Source organism: Mauremys mutica, chromosome 1 (assembly GCF_020497125.1).
Source record: "Mauremys mutica isolate MM-2020 ecotype Southern chromosome 1, ASM2049712v1, whole genome shotgun sequence".
Classification (NCBI taxonomy): Eukaryota; Metazoa; Chordata; order Testudines; family Geoemydidae; genus Mauremys; species Mauremys mutica.
This window is the reverse complement of record NC_059072.1, coordinates 294,628,924-294,648,015: the sequence shown is the minus strand read 5'-3', so window position 1 is coordinate 294,648,015 and position 19,092 is coordinate 294,628,924. Positions and strand designations below refer to the sequence as shown.

The 19,092-nt window shown below is 42.5% G+C and overlaps 1 long non-coding RNA gene across 2 annotated transcripts; it reads left to right on the top strand.

Annotated features, from left to right (window-relative positions):
• The first annotated feature begins 1,806 nt into the window (after positions 1-1,806).
• Positions 1,807-18,471, top strand: LOC123369288. 2 transcript variants are annotated; one of them, XR_006578982.1, is made up of 3 exons: positions 1,807-1,897; positions 2,656-2,770; positions 18,286-18,471. It is a non-coding gene; the product is annotated as an uncharacterized LOC123369288 (long non-coding RNA). The 2 variants fall into 2 exon arrangements; XR_006578983.1 differs by lacking the exon at positions 18,286-18,471 and adding an exon at positions 6,583-6,628.
• The last annotated feature ends 621 nt before the right edge of the window (positions 18,472-19,092 follow it).

Sequence of the window (19,092 nt, the reverse complement as noted above, 5' to 3'; positions counted from 1 at the left end):
TTTTATAAAGCCTTAATATTTAAGCTTTGTAAAAAAAAAATCAAATATTCAGCTTGTTTCCTTTCCCTTCTCTGCCCCTCCCAACAGCACCATACACACAGTGGATAGAGAACTAACTTATTTGAAGTTGTAATGGGGTTTGCACCTGGGTATTCAGGCCCTGGACCTCCCTCTTCAATGAGTCAGAGACACTTCAATCTGGTGCAACATCCAGGCTCTTTATTCACAAAAGGCTTCCCACCACCAGTTCCCAACTATATACAGGCTTCACAGCTACTTTGCCTACAACAGGCCTGGCCAACAACAGACTAGAAGGCTCCTACATCCTTATATACCTAATCTTTCTATTTTCCCCTTTCTCTGGCTTCTTCCAAGCCTTTATAGCTCTGGGTTAATAAGACTGGCAGGTGCAGCAAGTTTCCAGACAGGTACAGGGCTATTCATCCAGCCCCAATCCATTCCCTTTCATTGGGGCTGAAGTGGCAGGAGCTGACAAAGGGCTCCTCAGCCAGCACCCTGCTACAGAAATCAATGAGGTTACATTAGTGTAAAAATATTGCAAGGAAAGGATCAGTCCCATCTGTCTTAGACTCAGTGACAGACTGAAAGATTTTTCCCTATGTGCAAAGCTAGGCACTCATAGAGTGAACATATGGTTGAAGTTTAATACGAATGGTTCTAATGATGGTTCAAATAGGAATTAGTTTTCAGATACTACACAGGCACTTTATGCAAGTGCATTTCCCCTCAGCCTTCCCACACATACAAAAAAAAAAAATCTGTGAAACAGTCTTTCACAGATATGAAAGGCTTTTTAATCATTATGCAAAAATATATGTAAGTCTAGTGGCTGTAATACCATTGTTAAGATAAGCATTGTATTTTTATTATGTTTTATTATTATTAAATAAAATGAAGCTATGGACACTCTGAAGTCTATGCTGGCACATTTTGCCTTAAGCACAACCTAGAAGCAAAAATCAATTTCAATAGCTTAGTGATTAACAACCTTGAAAAATTCAGGAACAAGAGCAGCAGCATCACAAAGGGCCACTCTTGTCCTTTCTTCTCCTTAGCAAATTGTGGACATACCAAGACTGAGACTTGATTTAAAGCTACCAACTTGCAAAAAATTGCAACTAAACAATTTGCAAAAAATTGCAAACGATTTGCAGCACCAGCTGTGCTTGCCTTATTCCAGGAACAAACAATCTCCTCCTCATGAGCCTCAGCTGTGGAGACCTTACAATGACTTAGCACCACCGGGAACAGTGAGGGCATCATCTCTGATTTGAGCACTAAGGCTATTGTGGATGAAGTTTATTAACATAATCTAGATAGAGTGTTAAAAAATCTGTAGAGATACAGCACAGTGGTCTGGGGACAAAGCCATTATTGGTGTTAAATATATGGAGTGTTAACTGAGTAGAGGGTAAGATTAAATAAGCAGCCCAGCAGCTGTGCACTTTGGTGTTTTGTTTTGTTCATTTGTTTCTGTCAGAGCAGTGCAAATGCCATAATCAGAAAGACAGGTTCAACTTTATAGTTCCATGCTGCACTCTTTGTTTCAATTAGTGCCAGATGAGCACCCTTGTCAACTAATGTGGGAGAATCTCCCTCCAGCTAGTGAGTTCAGAGTCACAGAAGTGGGTGGCAAATTATACATGGCTCCACAGTGGCATGACTGATACAGATTCATTTGCAAAACACACCACAGGTCACATGAGTAGGTTGGGCGGGAGACCCAAAGGGGGAAAAAGGCTATATATAATTAAGAAATAACCAGCTGAGCACATTTGTTTTCCACCTTAATGTTTTTCCACTTAAAATGAATCTCTGGTGAGCTGAATCTTTCCATAACTATCTGAGCAAGAGCTACCTGAATAATTCAGAATGAGTGAGTTATTTGATGAATTCTCCCTCTTTTTCAGTTTGTACATTTTCTGTGATCATAGTGCAGTTTCTAAAATGGATTTGCTATTTGAAATTATTCACTGGATCTTTTTGACAAATTATTCTTGGTGTCCCCTTTATGATTACCAAGAATTATTTTCAGAAATGGTACAGTGAATAATCATTGTGAATATTTGAAATTTGAAATTCAAGCTGTTTTCATTGAACATAGAGGTCATGATAATGTATTTCTCTGTTCTTGGAAAGAACAGGGGTAACTCTAGAATGTAATTTCTAGGGTGACTGCTCAGATTTACCAATTCAGAAATTCATCTTATTGTTATTTATTTGTATTATGGCAGCATCTATGAGTCCCAGTCATGGACCAGGACCTCATTGTGCTAGGTGCTGTACAAACACAGAACAAAAAGATTATCCTCATCCCAAAGAACTTACTTTCTGTCAATATTACAAAATATTTACATACGATTTACTATTTCATCAAACACATTTTCTAGAATAGACATGGTGAAGAAACATAATAGGGAAATGGACACAGCCAAAGTGCTTTTTATTTAAAATATGTGCATATTTGAGCAGAAAATCCTTTGCCGTATTAACCCTGCTGTGTGTGAGTAAGATAAATAGAAAAGGCTCTTCTAAAGTAATATTGCTTTGTTGAGAAAATTTTACCTTAAGGGTAGATTGGCTGGCTCACAAGCCAGAATGTGCAGACCAGAGGGTGTGTGCTTCTTTTTCCAGTTCAGGAATTCACCCATACGAAGTGCTTGTCCTGGATGCTGGTGGTTAGCAATATTGGGATTCAGATACACATTGTGAAGTAGTGGCCACTGATATAAAAGTGCTGTAAGATGAGGTAAGTGATGGGCTTTTGGATGATATCTTGAAACTCATTAGGAATGGAACAAACAGGACATCTGAGATAATGTAGTAGCTCCCAAGGCATCCAAAGTTAAAATGTCCCTCAGATAAAAACAAAATGAAACAACAACAAACAAAAGTATTGGCAGAAAGGACTAGAAACCCGAGATGTTACCTAGGTTCAACCTCTGAGTGTGTGAGAGGGACAGTGGGCAATTCATCTCTGATTTAAGTAATGTAAATGGAGGGGAAAGGTGAATGCAAGAACTTTCTAAAAAAAAGTAAAAAAATAGATGCTGCATCAGAACTGAGATTTGGCAGGTGAAGTTATACCATTAAAATGTACTACTAGTACTAACACTGGAAAAATATTTAAAAAACAAATTGTATCTATAAAAAAATTTATGTATAAAGCAACTCTAGAAAATGAAATTTTAAGCACATTTGGCTACAGTGAAAGACAAAACATGGCCAAAATCTTCAGATGTGGATTACTAAAGTTTGGCTTCTTAGTCTTCATTTATGTCAGTCAATGAGATCTCTTTGAAAATCAGGCTGCTCATTTGGTGTGGAGATATTAATAGTCCAGCTGGGTATTGCTAGTCTGGAGAAGATATGAGACTAATTGAAATGCTAAGTCTAATTTTGTTAATGATTTATTTTTAGTTTTTAATATTTGTGGTTTGTTGTACATACATTCAAAGCCTTGATACATATGTTAAAGAAAACCTAAATAAATAAAAAATAAACATCAGAGGGGTAGCCGTGTTAGTCTGGTTCTGTAAAAGCAGCAAAGAATCCTGTGGCACCTTATAGACTAACAGACGTTTTGCAGCATGAGCTTTCGTGGGTGAATACCCACTTCGTCGGATGCATCATGCTGCAAAACGTCTGTTAGTCTATAAGGTGCCACAGGATTCTTTGCCGCTTTTAAAAAATAAACAGTTGCACTCTCACTTCCAGCCAGGACTCACTTTACAGCTTGGAATCCCCAGGTCTTTGATACACAAGCTAAAATTCCCTTTAGAATGGGTCCAGCACTTCCCCCAGTTCAGTCTTTGTTCCTCCGGTGTTTCTATGAGTTTTCTTATGTGGGGAGTGAAGAACAAGAGATGATGTCACTTCCTGCCTTATGTAGCTTTAGCATATGGCAGGAACCCTTTATTTCAAAATTTGGTTCCCAGACTGGTGTGTGAAAAAATACTGACATCCAAAGAAAGAGTCCAGAATCATGTGGACTGGTCACATGTCCTTATAGAGTCATAGCAGCCATTACTTACAGGTTGTCTGGGATGTTCTCAGGAAGGCTAACCAGGTGGCAGATAAGCTTCTGCTAAGGCCTATTGTTTTCTCTAATGGCTCAATGCCATAAATAGGCCCTTCCAGGCAACTATCTAGCCTGAAAGCATCTTGTCCAGTGGGCATTACCCAGGTGTAACTACATTTGAAGTACAGAGACAGTCAGTATTTATAACTTCAGATACAAAAGTGATACATGCATACCAATAGGATAATCATATTCAGCAAATCATAACTTTTCCAATGACAAGTCACATGACTTATCTTGTATGAAATGCATCATAATTATGCCATAACGATATAATAATATTCCTATGATGAATATGGGGTGCAGTGTCATAAGCTGTTTATTTGGGAATACCTCCAAGACTAGAATTGTATGCTCTTCATGGGGATGAGCCTAGGATCAAGGGGAATCCTAAATTTAAGAAAAAAAAATGCTGTCTTTGGGAAGGAGGAGTTGGGGCATGAGTTGTTAGCCTATGGAAGTAACATACAGATTGACAGAAACAAGGGATCATGCTGTAAGCAGGACTGGCTGGATCTTTCTTTCATTGTGTTAATTCATTTTTCCTAAGTGCTTTGGGGAACGAATAAATAATGCTTTCTTTTGAAGATACCATTTTTGTCACTCAAATGTATGTTGTCCCCAACTCCCAAAGGTAAACTCTTACAGATTCCAGAAACAGATTGGGCCTGTGTTTTTAACATGATTCAGACTAGAAATCCAATCTGACAGTGCTTGGAAGGTGAGTTTCCACCCAGAGAATGGTGCAGAAAGCCCGTCTTGTCACTCAAAAAGGACTAAAAGGAGTCTAAGAACAGGTTTCAGAGTAGCAGCCGTGTTAGTCAGTATCCGCAAAAAGAACAGGAGTACTTGTGGCACCTTAGAGACTAACAAATTTATTTCAGCATGAGCTTTCATGAGCTACATCCGAAGAAGTGAGCTGTAGCTCACGAAAGCTCATGCTGAAATAAATTTGTTAGTCTCTAAGGAGTCTAAGAACAGTTCACCCCATATCTGAGACTCTTGGCATCTAAATGAAGACATATGGTCAACATTTTCAGGTGCTTAGACTCCTAATCCCATACCTAGCCACCAAGTGAGAAAATTTCAAAAGCACCCAGGAGACTGTGAAACACAAGATTTTCAGTTGGATTCATGTTTGTAAATCCTCCTAAATTAGGTATTTTGGAAAATATTGAACCTAAGGGTATGTCTACACTATGAAATTAGGTTGAATTTATAGAAGTCAATTCTTTAGAAATGGATTTTATACAGTCAATTGTGTGTGTCCCCACTTAAGACCATTAAGTTGGTGGAGTGCTTCCACAGTACCGAGGCTAGTGTCGACTTTTGCAGCATTGCACTGTGGGTAGCTATCCCACAGTTCCCACTGCCCATTGGAATTCTGGGTTGAGCTCCCAACGCCTGATGGGGCAAAAACATTGTCGCGGGTGGTTCTGGGTAAATGTTGTCAGCCCCGTGAAAGCAACGGCAATAAATCATTTCTCATCTTTTTTCCTGGGTTACCCATACAAAAGACATACCACAGCAAGTATGGAGCCCGCTCAGCTCACTGTCACCATATGTCTCCTGGGTGCTGCTGCCAGACGCGGTACTGCATTGCTACACAGCAGCAGCTCATTGCCTTTTGGCAGCAGACAGTGCATTACAACTGGTAGCCGTCGTCGTCTCCTGGGTGCTCTTTCAGCCGACCTCAGTGAGGTTGGTCGGGGGCTCTTGGGAAGACATGTGTACTCCTGGCTGGCCTTGGTGAGGTCGGTTGGTGGCACCTGGACATAAATGGGAGACGACGATGGTCAGTGGTCATACTGCACCGTCTTCCGGTGAGCAGCCAGGAGACAACAATGGCTAGCAGTTGTACTGTACCGTCTGCTGCCAGCCTAAGATGTATAAGAGAGATGGAGTGGATCAAAACAAGAAAGAGACCAGATTTGTTTTGTATTCATTTGTTCCCTCCTCCCCCCATTAATAGTGAGGGGAGGGATAGCTCAGTGGTTTGAGCATTGGCCTGCTAAGCCCAGTGTTTTGAGCTCAATCCTTGAGGGGGCCATTCTGTGTGACAATCCTGTAAGCCAGCGGTCAGCAACCTCTGGCACACAGTTCACCAGGGTAAGCACCCTGGTGGGCTGGGCCAGTTTGCTTACCTGCTGCGTCAGCAGGTTCAGCTGACCGCCACTCCCACTGGCCGTGGGTCGCCGTCCCAGGCCAATGGGGGTGGCAGGAAGTGGCGTGGGCAAGGGATGTGCTGGCTGCGGCTTCCCGCCACCCCCATTGGCCTGGGATGGCAAACTGCGGCCAGTGGGAGCCGCAATTGGCCAAACCTGCCGATGTGGCAGGTAAACATACTGGCCCGGCCTGCCAGGGTGCTTACCCTGGCGAGCCGCATGCCAAAGGTTGCCAACCCATGGGTAAGTCATGTCGTCAGTCACCCCTCCCTCCATCAGAGCTACAGCAGACAATTGTTTCGCGCCTTTTTTCAGCACAGACGCCATAGCATGGAAAGCATGGAGCCCACTCAGATCACCAACACAATTATGAGCACTGTAAACACCACGCACATTATCCTGCAATATATGCAGAACCAGAACTTGCAAAAGCAAAACCAGGTGAGGAGGCGACGGCAGCGTGGTGACGAGAGTGATGAGGACATGGGCACAAACTTCCCTCCAAGCGCGGGCCCCGGCAATGTGGACATCATGGTGTTAATGGGGCAGATTCATGCCGTGGAACGCTGATTCTAGGCCCAGGAAACAAGCACAGACTGGTGGGACCACATAGTGTTGCATGTCTGGGATGATTCCCTTTCTAATCTTCGCTAGCCTCTGGGAAGGAGAAGATAGTGTGAGCGTTGAAACATCACTGCTAATATTCATATTTGTTTTGGGGTGTGGCTGGATGAAAAGATCAGTCTTGTTTTGTGCTAGTCTCTCTTGGTAACAAAAATATTCATCTTCCATTCATGCACTGGAGGCACAATCCATAACAGTATGAATTAGTATAGAATAATTATTTTATAACCTAATGCTATTGCCTTGGATGAAGCAGTTTCCATACTATTATGATAACCACTTTCATACAAGCAGACTTGAAACTTACCCTTTAAAAAATATGACCCTTATGTCATTGCATTTTCACATTTGTGTGTCATAATGAATAAAGCCTTAATAGTGACTACCTTTTTTTCCTCCTTAATTAACAACATCACAAAGTTCAGGATTTATAATGTAGAGAGATTGTTATTAACCTTTTTAAAAATAGGCTGCATATATTGTGTATGCTATCTTCAATGTCACGTTACAGAATTAAATACTGTTATGTTCATTTCAGTGAATTTACCACTGTCCCATAAATTAATAGATAAAGAATTTATATGGTAAAATAGCAGCAACATAATTAAAGCATGGAACTTCTAATTTCAGATGACATTTTGATAAATTGAAATTCTAATTACTTTAACTTTTTGGACATAACTGATATTGGGCAGAAACCATGTCGTCTTTGATACAGAAACTACCTCTTTACGTTAGCTCGGCAGAAGAGGGAAGGGTATTATTTGGCAGGTTAGAAGAGGTAGTACAGCATACTTATCTTTCACTAGTTCTTTTTATCAGAGTAAAAATTCAATACCACTGCAAAAAATTAAAGTGAGATCAGTATCTGACATAAGTGATAAACATGTCAGTGTAGGTGAAAGAAATTACATTTCTGATCTTGGCTGGATTTCTCCTGACAGATCTACATTATTTGTCAAGACAGCCCGTAATAAGTTTAGCATTGTCCTGGTTCCATTTTTTTCTATTTGCTATTTCATGTCATGTTCAGAATGCTGTTTAGTGTTTAATGAGCAAATATTAGGATTATAATCCTCTGCCAAAATTTTGTAAGGTCATAAAGAACAAAGTCAATAAAAATGGCATATGTAACTTAAATTTATCTATTGCTGAAATAAATTCCTTCATGCTGTCTTAAACGGGTTCTTTTTAAAACCAGTATGCACCAATTTAACACAATGCAATTCTTGCTTTTGGGAATAAAGAGGAGGGTGAGAAGAGTAGAATTCAGCATAGTAAGCTTGTTTTAGAAAATGTGGTTCGACATTTTTGCAATGAGAAAAATATATTTTTCCACACACCTATGCCTCATTTTGCTCAATCTTTCAAATCAAAATGAATTTGGGCAAAGTCCAAGGATGGAGCATTTCAGCTCCAAAAGTCAGTTTCAGAAAGTTGTCAGTATATGGAAACTAATAGAGGATGTACAATGGAAACTGTTTTGCAACCTTAGTTTTAGTGCTTGCTGTTTCTTGCAGATGACACTAAACTGGGAGGAGTGGTTGATACGCTGGAGGGTAGGGATAGAATACAGAGGGACCTAGACACATTAGAGGATTGGGCCAAAAGAAATATGATGAGGTTCAACAAGGACAAGTGCAGAGTCCTGCACTTAGGACGGAAGAATCCCATGCACTGCTACAGACTAGGGACCGAATGGTTGGGCAGCAGTTCTGCAGAAAAGGACCTAGGGGTTATGGTGGACGAAAAGCTGAATATGAGTCAACAGTGTGCCCTTGTTGCCAAGAAGGCTAATGGCATTTTGAGTTGTATAAGTAGGGGCATTTCCAGCAGATCGAGGGATGTGATCATTCCCCTCTACTCAGCACTGGTGAGGCCTCATTTGGAGTACTGTGTCCAGTTTTGGGCCCCACACTACAAGAAGGATGTGGATAAATTGGAGAGAGTCCAGCGGAGGGCAACAAAAATGATTAGGGGGCTGGAGCACATGACTTATGAGGAGAGGCTGAGGGAACTGGGATTGTTTAGCCTGCAGAAGAGAAGAATGAGGGGGGATTTGATAGCTGCTTTCAACTATCTGAAAGGGGGTTCCAAAGAGGATGGATCTAGACTGTTCTCAGTGGTAGAAGATGATAGAACAAGGAGTAATGGTCTCAAGTTGCAGAGGGGGAGGTTTAGGCTGGATATTAGGAAAAACTTTTTCACTAGTAGGGTGGTGAAGAACTGGAATGGGTTACCTAGGGAGGTAGTGGAATCTCCTTCCTTAGAGGTTTTTAAGGTCAGGCTTGACAAAGCCCTGGCTGGGATGATTTAGTTGGGTTTGGTCCTACTTTGAGCAGGGGGTTGGACTAGATGACCTCCTGAGGTCCCTTCCAACCCTGAGATTCTATGATTCTATGATTCATCACCTCATACTATACACATTTTGAGCAGCTTTTTGCTTCAGAAATATCTCTGAAGCAGAAATGAATAACAGCAAAGCTTGTATGTTTACTTTTTTAATTTCGGCAGATTGCCAAATTGCAATCTGGTGTGTAACCAACAAAAGCCATACAATTCAGAATTCAGACCATCTATATTTCACTGCATTGTGTTTTGTGGTGATACAGAGCCCCAGCAGCAGCTCTTGGAAGCACTTTTACTGAGGGTATGTCTCCATTACAAGCTGCACTGCAGCTACATTGCTATAGTACAGACACTTACTAGCGACAGAAGGATTTTCCACATCACAGTAGAAAATCCACCCCCTCAACAGGTGGTAGCTTGGTTGGTGGAAGAATTATTCTACAGTGCGGGTTAGGTCAACCTAACTACCTAGCACAGGGAGTGAAATTGTTCACAGCCCTGAGCAATACACCTAAGACAACCTAAGATTTAGGTGAAAACCAGGCCTAAAACACTCATAGTGCCCTCAGAACCCATAGAACCCTGATAGTGCTGCAACTTTAGGACAGGTCCACCCTTAAAAGGTAGATTGAGAAAGCAATGTCAGAGGTGTGAACACCCTGACAAACATAGCTATGCTGACCTAACCAACAGTGTTAACGGACGAAAGCTCCTGTCAATGTAGATACTATTGTACAGGGGTGGAGGGATGTTTCTACACTGAGAGAAAAACCCTTCTTTCAGTGTGGGCTGAGACTATACTACAAGGTTATGCTGGCATAAGTATGGCAACATAGCAATGCCAGTATAGTCTCCATATGGTAGGCATGCCCTGAGCGTATGGAGGTGGGGGCGTGATTCCCAGCTTGAGGAGTCATACTCGCACTAGCTGTCATGAAACTAGTATGCTAAAAATAGAATGTAGCCACAACCGTGTGAGCTGCAGGACGGGGCTAGCTGCTCTGGGAACATATCCGTCCACATCCCTAGGCACAGACTCTGAGCAGCTTGCTCTTCCCAGTGCACACACTGGCACAGCTACATTCTTTTTTAGCACACTAGCTTGATTAGATCCAGTGTGAATATGTCTCCTCAAGCTGGGAATCACAATCCAGCTCCAATCTGTGAGCAGCATCTACTTTTCTCCTCCTCTGTTGCCTGATGTGAAAAGGTTAGTGCTATGAGGCTTTTCTCCCTCCATCTTTGAGTTTCCTAGCTTGCACTCCCCCCACATCTCACCAGGTGGGAATATTGACTAGACAAGAGTGTGATAGAGTGCATGCCAGGAATGCAGGCCCCTCCTTCTCTAAGGGGTCTCCACCTTTTATTGGAGATCTGAGTGCTTATTAGCCGTTTGCTCCCAAATCACTAATTTAAACCTTTTCCCGGGATTTTAGAACATAAGAATGGCCATACTGGGTCAGACCAATGGTCCATGTAGCCCAGTATCCTGTCTTCCTTTAGTGGCCAATGCCAGGTGCTCCAGAGAGAATGAACAGAACAGTATAATCATCAAGTGATCCATTCCCTGTCACCCATTCCCAGATTCTGGCAAACACAGGCTAGCGACACTTCAGAGCATGGTTTTGCATCCCTGCTTATCCTGGCTAATAGCCATTGATGGACCTATCCTCCCTGAACTTTTCTAGTTTTTTTTAACCCTGTTTTGAAGCATCTTTGTCCCCTTTAGCTGCCCCTTCCTGTTTGTAATTCTTGGCATAGGAGCTGTATTTTCAGGATGCTGTTATTCTGACCAATGGCTTGTTTTAGGATGAGGAAAAAAAATTCTCCATGGGACGAAATTTTCAGCGGCTTGGTGAGGGTGTTTCATCCTCCTCACAACATCATGGAGATAGTTAGGCTAAAGAAGGTAGGACTTGAAAATCTAACACTACAAAATTGCCATCTCATAGAGGTAAAAGAGATCTGTGGTTTTGCTGATGGACCTTTTGCCTCTAGGACAGAGATGGGCAAACTCTTTGGCCTGAGGGCCATATCTGGGTGGGTAAATTGTATGTAGGGCCATGAATATAGGGCTGGGGCAGGAGGTTGGGGTGCAGCGGGGAGTGCAAGGTGTGGGAGGGGCTCAGGGCAGGGGGTTGGGTACAGGCGGGGGTGCGGAGTGCAGGAGGGGGCTCAGGGCAGGGGGTTGAGGTGCAGGAGGGGTATGGCAGGGGCTCAAGGTAGGTAGTAAGGGGTCTCAGGGAAGGAGATTGCTGTGCAGGATGTAGTAGTGGGTCGGGGTGCGGGATACGGCCCGGTACTACTTACCTCGAGCGGCTCCGAGGTGGTAGCAGTGTGCTGTAGGGCTAAGGCAGGCTCTGTGCATGCCCTGACCCCACTCCGCTCCCAAAAGTGTCCAGCATGTCCGTCAGTGGCTCCTGGGGGTGGGATGGGGCAGGCAGGTCCGCCGCATTCTGCCCTCACCTACAGGTACCACCCTTGGAGCTCCCATTGGCCATGCTTCCCTGTTACTGGTCAATGGGACCTGTGGGTGGTGGTGCCTACAGGCGAGGACTGTGCATGAAGCCCTCCTCCTTCCTTCCCCCAGGGGACACAGGGACATGGTGCTGGCTGCTTCCAGGAGCAGCACGGGGCCAGGCAGGCAGGGACCCTGCCTTAGCCCTGCTGTGCCATGGGGCTGGCAATCCCACAGGCCAGATTGAAAGCCTTGATGGGCTGGATCTGGCCCACGGGCTGTAGTTTGCCCTCCCCTGCTCCAGGAGAAGGGGCGATGTGAAGTCTTCTGAGATGAAGGCCCCACTTTGACACTCCCTCACAGATGCAACGGTGAGAGATTTGAAAAGTAAGATGAGTCTGAGGAGCAGGCTACGGAGGATTTATCCCACATTATTGGTTATTGGGTAGGAACCATGTAACCACACACTGGACCTGGTTAAATATCCAGTACATTTGTTGCAGGGGTGAATATAGCACCCATCCCAAGTGATAAGTTAATTAAGTTGTGGCCTGCCACTTGAATCCAACCCTGTGTAGGTCTTCATTCTCTTGTGTATCCCTATCAACATGTCCTTGCGCAGACGGGGTATGAGCACTGCTGTGTTGCTTTGCTTCCTCTGCATACAGATTCCCAGTCTCCCACCCTCTTGAAAACTTGTACAGCACTGGACATAATAGAGTGCATAATATTTTTATTTCTCCAAGTGTTGTGAAACAGATGGCATAAAACTCAGCAGCAGGAGAAGCTAAGGATGGAAGGCCACCATTAGCCTGGAAATAACTCTCTTTAGTTAGTATAAGTTAGAACCTTAAAATTTTAATGTAAGTTTCATATTTAATTATGTAAAACCTTTATGGAGTGTGTGGATTTCTTCTCTGTTTCAGGGAACACATATCATCTTTATTTGATAATGTTTGTAGTCAAGCCTCGGTGAAATGCTTGCAATACAGATCTGGACACTTTTTCTCATATTCATAATTGATTTTCTGCTTCTGTATCAAGTATCATCAGACCTCTTCCATTGGTAGCAAGTCTCTTTTTTGAGGTTAAAAGCATACAACAATGCATAAAGTCAAGTGAAAAAGAGAACACATTTTGATATTACAGTATTATTTTCTACAACATGCAATTTCATAGGTGAAAGTAAATGAGTTAAATGATGCCTTTGATATAACCTGAAAGAAGCTTTCATAGTCATATAATTAACTGTAGATGTACTTTTGATTTCTCATTCCTCAGTCATCCTTTCCTCTATCTTCACCGTACTTCTGGAGTAAATATATCTAGTACTACTACACTTTAGTTAGAGAACATACACACACACACACAATCTATTATACACAAAAAAAAGTTGTTCTATGAATTAACAATAAGATCCTTTCAGATGATGAAACAACTAGTGTTTAGGGGAGGGGAAACTTTTTTTTTTCCGTTCTCCACCTCTTTTTTTCAAGTAGTCTTTTCCAACTTTTAAGGCAGATAGTGCCAAATGATAAAGATGGATTGCCATAGCAAAAAACAGCCCTTGTTGGCAGATTGACTTTACAAGTTGAACATCACATAATTTATTATGGATAACTCATTATGTGAATGAAGCAAACTCCTAGGTGCCATTCTTGGAGATGAATTGTTTGTCCACACAGCAGTCATGGGAATGCAGATGGATACCATCAATAAAACACAGGTGTAAAACAACTTATGACAAATGGAAATCAACCACAGAATTAAATACATGGCATCTCAATCATCAGTGGATTTTTGTTTGACTGTTTATTAAAAGACTTTAGGCTGTGCCAATTTATTGTGCCAATGATTAGTAGCTCAAGTTTAAAGTAAACAATAACAAATGAAAACTTAAAACAGTCTTAGAAAGTAAATTTGGGTGATATACTCCCCTTCATGCTGAAAACTACATGGAAGGGAGCATAGGCCTCCTGAGATACACTGGTCTTGAAAGCTTCTAGTCCATTACTTTGTACCCTCAGGGCTGGTGGTATGCAATGCAAGAGGTGCTATGCAAAGTGGCAGAGGCTCAAATCTATGGGAATACATAGGCAAGACCCTATGAATCTCCAGCTACAGGAAGTATCCCACTTTTCTGTCTCCTTCACTCATGTGAAGAAAAGATCTCCTTCTTGGAATTCATGGAGGGAGACAGGCAGCTATTAGATGGTGATATTAGCTGCCCTGAACTTCTGCACAGTCCACCCTTCCCATCTGAGATTAGGGCCTTTCTGTTCCCATCTATGCTGCATAACCAGAGTGGAGCATCTGGCTCCATTCGAAAGCATCTGTGTTTAAATGAAATTTATTGCCCTTTCATTTTCCCTGACAGTCAATTATATTTTACATTACAGTTTGTCTTTTTTCATGATTGCAATGATGATGATTAGAATCAATAATAAATACTACACTCTCGGTTTTATTACACTGCTTATACTACACCAAGCTCTCATAGGAGTCTTACTGTTGAAGCCTCTTTTTCCCTAGACTTCTAGAAAATATTGCCTGCCTAATGAACAAACTTCCAATGAACTCTCACAGGAGATGCATGCACATATGGGATGGAATTCAACCCATCAGTACAAAAGCCACTTAATACCCCTGCCCCCATCCTGGAACACACACACCTTTCTTGTTTTTCATTCTGTTGGTCAGCACATGATTCTGCATGAGAAATATTAGAGGGAAAACATGTTTTTTGCATAAATTTGCTCTCCTTTACCTCTGTCTATTGTACATGTGTATTTCATGTTATGACACTTTTCTATTGGCTGTTAAAAATGATAGGTTGTTTAGAATAGTGAAAAGGAATTTCTATAGACACCCCCAACTAAGCGTTAAAAGAGGAACAGCCTATTGTGATTTTGGAGTCTGTCACAGAGACTTAGAGGTGAGATAGCTTGTAAAGAAAACAGGGGCCCCAGTTCAGACAGCAAAATAATTTGCATTTATTAGCCCTCTCCATCTTGTGGGGAAAGGATGAATTGTGACTATCTGCATCACAGTTTCTCTCCTTCTCCAAGGAGGGAAGTAAATTACCTCTCTCTTTTGGGAGTGCAACTTACACCCTACTCATGCACCCAGACTGCTACTCAAGATTATGATGAGGCAGGCAGGGCAAATGCTCTTCCCTCTCTCTAACCACTTGATATATGAAAGAATATCAGGTAGCCAGAGTAATAAACTTGACTGAGCAGTTGGGCCCATTACTCAGCTGTTTAGCCAAACAATGGCTAGGGACACTCTAGACCAGGGGTCGGCAACTTCTGGCACGCGGCTTGCCAGGGTAAGAACCCTGGCGGGTCAGGTAAGTTTGTTTACCTGCCGCACTGGCAGGTTCAGCCAGTTGCAGCTCCCACTGGCCACAGTTCACTGTCCCAGGCCAATGGGGGCTGCGGGAAGCAGCACGGGCTGAGGGATGTGCTGCCTGTGGCAGGTAAACAAACTGGGTCGGCCCACCAGGGTACTTACCCTGGCGAGCTGCGTGCCAGAGGTTGCCAACCCCTGTACTAGATCTATGTGTTCTGATGACTCAATGAAATATGTTTGACTATTTTGGAATGTTTATTAAGCTCATAAATTGTACAAGGTACACATGTCACCCCAGCAGTGTCAATAGAAATTATGTGCATAATAGAATCATAGAAGATTAGGGTTGGTAGAGATCTCAGGAGGTCATGTAGTCCAACCCCCTGCTCAAAGCCGGACCAACACCAACTAAATCATCTCCATCAGGGCTTTTTCAAGTCGGGCCTTAAAAATCCCTAAGGATGGAGATTCCATCACCTCCATAGGTAACCCATTCCAGTGCTTCACTACCCTCCTAGTGAAATAGTGTTTCCTAATATCCAACCTAGACCTCCCCCACTACAACTTGAGACCATTGCTCCTTGTTCTGTCATCTGCCATCACTGAGAACAGCTGAGCTCCATCCTCTTTGGAACACCCCTTCAGGTAGTTGAAGGCTGCTATCAAATCCCCCCTCACTCTTCTCTTCTGCAGACAAAAGAAGCCCAGTACCCTCAGCCTCTCATCGTAAGTCATGTGCCCCAACCACCTGATAATTTCCGTAGCCCTCCACTGGACTCTATCCAATTTGTCCACATCCTTTCTGGGAGGGAAGGAGGAGGAACTGGATGCAATATTCCAGATGTAGCCTCACCAGTGCCGAATAGAGGGGAATAATCACTTCCGTCAATCTGCTGGCAATGCTCCTACTAATGCGGCCCAGTATGTCTTTAGCCTTCTTGGCAACAAGGGTACACTGCCGACTTATATCCAGCTTCTTGTCCACTTTAATTCCCAGGTCCTTTTCTGCAGAACTGCTACTTAGCCAGTCGGTCCCCAGCCTGTAGCAGTGCATGGTATTCTTCCTTCCTAAGTGCAGGATTCTGCACTTGTCCTTGCTGAACCACATCAGATTTCTTTTGGCCCAATCCTCCAATTTGTCTCGGTCACTCTGGACCCTATCCCTACCCTCCAGCATATCTACCTCTCCCCCCGCTTAGAATCATACACAAATTTGCTGAGAGTGCAATCTATTCCTTATTGTTCAAATCATTAATAAAGATGTCCAACAAAACCGGCCCCAGGACCGACCCCTTGGGCACTTCGCTTGATACCGGCTGCCAACTAGACATTGAGTCATTGATCACTACCCGTTGAGCCCAACAATCTAGCAAGATTTCTATCCACCTTATAGATGGGGGAATGGCAAACCACCACCACTGGGAGCTGTAGGCAGCCTGGCCTGCAGACGGTCAATGTAAACACTGTCTCGCAGCCCGCCAGCAGATTACCCTGATGGGACGCATGCAGCCCACGGGCCGCAGGTTGCCCACCACTGCTTTAAAGGGAATTTCCAACCACAGAAACATGAGTCCAATGACAAGACCACCATGGCAATGAATTGATGTATATGATAATAAGTTGAGATCACTGATATGCTAACGTATAGGAGAAGGACACTTCAACATTAGTGAGGAAATACAAATAAGGAAAAAAGGGGAAAAACCCACTGAATATGCATCACACATAGTGGCAGCAGTATAACATATTATGAAAGTTGCATCATATAGGGCAATAGGAGAGAGAGAGAGAGAGATGAATCCCTTGGGAGGTGCCAGAATGATGACCACTGGTGACGTGGGGGAAGGTGATGAGGAAGACAATGGCTAACATTTCAGGTTGTTCTACAAGGGATGGTGTGAGTATATAGATGTGCAGATGTACATTCTGTAGTATCTCTATCTACCTTACTGAGTTGGCATGTTTCTCACTGTGCTAAATGTATTAATAAACCATTTGTAAATATAGGAGAGATCCTATAGTGTAAGTGTTGCATTTGTGCACATCGGGGTTCCCAACTATAATTTGAATAATAGTGGGCCTGATCTTGGGACAAGAATCTGTCAATCCTCAAAGTGATAATTGGGAAATCTTAGGTAATCAATATAATTAATACATAATCTATAGATCATCCCTCCAAGCATATCCTTTGTAAGGGAAAAGGCCAGAACATCCACAGAACCACTGGTGTTTGAGGCCCAACTCTCCTCTTTACCCTGACTCAGTTTACTCTCCTAATCCCACTGTGTAATTTCATAATGGAAGCTACCACAAAAATTGTGCTTTCTGTGTTTCCACCAGAACTGTGGTGTTAATTATTCCTAATTTACCCTAATTGTGAGTTCAACTATAAAGAGTGAGGGGAAGTTTGTAAAATGTCACAACAACCTCTAACAACGGATGCTGATGGGAAAAGGTACAAAAGGGGGACAGAATTAGTCCATACAAAAAGGCCTGCTGATATAATTTATGGACTGTGTTAAGATCATGACTTGTAAACAAGAGAAGTGTGGGAGCAGAAATCAATGAACCAAAATTGGTGTGTCAAAAATTAGGCCTCATTGGTGAGCAAAATAATGAAGCGATTGACTTTTCCACCCACCACTCCCTTTGGGAATCCTTAAAAAAAATCTTTGGGGAGAAAATCCGATACGGATGCTGACTGGCTGACTGAAAATGGGGGAAGGAGCAAGCTTTCCATTATGGATGGTACCCCCTCTGTCTCTTGGATCCTTGGAACTACTGGAACACCATCAGACCTTCTTCGTACTGATCTTGAGATATGTTCTGACCAGACCAGGCCAGAGAGAGGAACCCAGATTACATCTCCAATGGCTTTTGCTAAATCTCAAAGCTGACCTGGGATGCAGAGTCTTGGTGTGTCCTTTTCCTTCCCCACATTATTTCTTCCCTTTCCTGCTCCTTTTGCCTTCTGTCTAATAAGGAGCAGACACAGCTGGCCATAATGTAAGACTGTATGTTTTGCAATACTACTGTAAGCCTGTGTCCAGAAAGGCAGATACAAGCAATGCCCAAAACAGTGGAGTGGCTGATAAAACCATGTACTGTTGTTGTATTTTTCCAGCAGTAAGACTGCAAGTGCGAGTCAACGCTAGGAACAAAATCTGCATTTTGTAGCTTTGCTATTCTTTTCTCTTCCCTTTTTTATGTGTTTGTCTTATTTTGTCTTCTAGGAAATGGGATTAGACTTGAACAACAGCAACAGTAACAACAGGTCCAGCCCATTTCAGTGTACTTCTTCCTTTTCCCACAAAATGGACAGTTATTAACATCGAAGAGACTGTTAAATTGGGTGTGGGGAGGAGCTTCTAAAAACTCTCTCCACTAAATGGAAAGGCAGCACAAAATGCCATTAAAATGTAACCCTTGTTTAATACTTTATTTTCAAATGCTTTAACTATTTTTTTCTTCTTCTTCTGTATATTTAATAAAGAATTTTTAATGGTGTTTGGTATGACACTCAGCAGGACAAGGTTCCTATATACCAAACCCTGAACCTTACTTAATCTTGTTTAAAGTTGGACAGTGACTGTGTCATGTTGTCACCTTTGCCTCTGTGCCCATTTATTGATATAACAGAACTGCAGCATTTCCCCTGCTAGAGAGCACTCCATACTCATGGAGCAGTAGGCAGAAATTACCCCTAATGGTCAAATTGTACAGTATTATGCAGTCCTTACTTAGGAGAGATTCCTGTTCCAGTCTGTGGAACTCTAGCCAGAATGAGGACTGCAAAATTTGGCCCTAGAAGAAGAGCGGACCACTTTGACACTACTATATTGGCACCACTTTAAATTAAGTGGGACCCATTAAGCTGTAAATGTTCTAATGAGAACAAAACTACATTATACATTTTATGTAATTACATGGATAGATTAACTTTAGTCCTGTTACATAAATGAACCATGTAATTATACTTCCCAGTCTCACATTTCAGGATAAATTAAGAACAAACGTGTAATTGTGTATGTGCCCAACTA